General features: G+C 41.7%; 1 long non-coding RNA gene across 1 annotated transcript; it reads right to left on the reverse strand.

The window, feature by feature from the left end:
* Positions 1–1,042: 1,042 nt before the first annotated feature.
* On the reverse strand, positions 1,043–1,521 carry LOC104964236 (uncharacterized). The gene is made up of 2 exons (XR_800393.1): positions 1,207–1,521; positions 1,043–1,100 (listed from the first exon to the last, which is right to left on the reverse strand). It is a non-coding gene; the product is annotated as an uncharacterized lncRNA (long non-coding RNA).
* Positions 1,522–1,628: the final 107 nt, after the last annotated feature.

Genomic DNA, 1,628 nt, shown 5'->3' on the forward strand with positions numbered 1-1,628 from the left:
AATGAAGTATTTGGGCACAAATGGGTTAAATAAGAGGTTATCCAGCATTGGGCCTCTGGATCCCTCAAAAAAGCCTAAATTAAATATATATATTTTTGTTTAATAAATGACGCTTAAAGTAAAAGACACTTCTTATAAACGTCACATTCGCCTGAGAATCCTCATGTTTTCCACTTCTCTTGAGTCTAAAAGTCACTCAGTGAAAGATATCTGCAGATGTTACGGGTACAATGCAAACACGAGGGGAATTCGGCAACCTATAACGGAGTACATTTGCCAAAATAAACGTTAGAATAAAACATCCTAAGTGTCTCCCTGGGAGTATTATACTTCCTGATTACAGCTAGTGTGTTTTCGAGATAGACAAAGAATAATAATAGGAGTTATAAAATGCTTTAATATTGTTAATATATTCATTATTATTTAGACTGCATGGCTCAGAGTATCGCATCAACATTTCTCATAGTGTTAGAAAAACACAAAATGCTCCTGTGTTTACAGATTTATATTTAGTGCAGAAAATATGGCTTTAAATAATCCTCTTCATGCCAGCGCCAAATATCATTATTATTATTATAATACAGTATCTATGAAACACTGTGCGTACTGTGTGGCTAAACATGATTATTATTATAAGCAGCTTTCATCCCTACGGTACGTCTCCGTTCAGAGACAGGGTGAAAATACACATCTAATATTCAAATTGTTGTTGTTTATATATCTAAACAAGAAGTGTTTCAATGAGCCCTGAAATCTGAATGCTAACGGGTGAGAAGTGTGTGGAAAGAGGACGAGCCCGAACTAAAAAGGATTTAGAGTCAAGAGCTTTGTGTTCTGCAGCAGCATGGTGACACACACACACACACACACACACACACACACACACACACACACACACACACACACACACACACACACACACACACACACACACACACACACACACACACACACACACACACACACACACACACCTCCTCCGCAGATCGTGTGTGTCTCAATAAATGTTGGGAGAGTCAGAGTAGTTTCGCTCAAAGTATCCACCTGAGTAGAGCCAATCCTCCGCTCCCGTGTGAGGGTTCGTTCCCAACTGGAACCACCTGAGGTTAGAGAGGAGGGGGAGGAGAAGGGGGGAGGAGGAGGAGGAGGAGGGTTTACAGACTGTTGACACCACACATTCATTTGATATCAGAATCAACCTCTCACCTGGTGCTCCACTCCTCCTCCTCCACGGAGCGATCTCTGCGCGACGCCCTTTGTTTCTCCTCTAGCCGCTCTTTCTCTGAATTCGATAATTCTATGAAACAACACGTTGATATGAGACGACACGTTGATATGAGACGACACGTTGATATGAGACGACACGTTGATATGAGACGACACGTTATAGTCTGTTTCACAGCAGCTCCATTTGCAACATCAACAGAAGACAAATATGAAGACAGGGTAACAGACACTAAACACAACGTACATTCATATTTTAACAACAACTGGTGTTCGTGTTGCTTCCCTTCTGTGTGTGTGTGTGTGTGTGTGTGTGTGTGTGTGTGTGTGTGTGTGTGTCTGTGTGTCTGTGAGAGAGAGAGAGAGAGTCTGTCTGTCAGAGAGAGAGAGAGAGAGAGAGAGAG

This window comes from Notothenia coriiceps, unplaced genomic scaffold (genome assembly GCF_000735185.1).
Source record: "Notothenia coriiceps isolate Sejong01 unplaced genomic scaffold, NC01 NC01_scaffold00036889, whole genome shotgun sequence".
Lineage (NCBI taxonomy): Eukaryota > Metazoa > Chordata > Actinopteri > Perciformes > Nototheniidae > Notothenia > Notothenia coriiceps.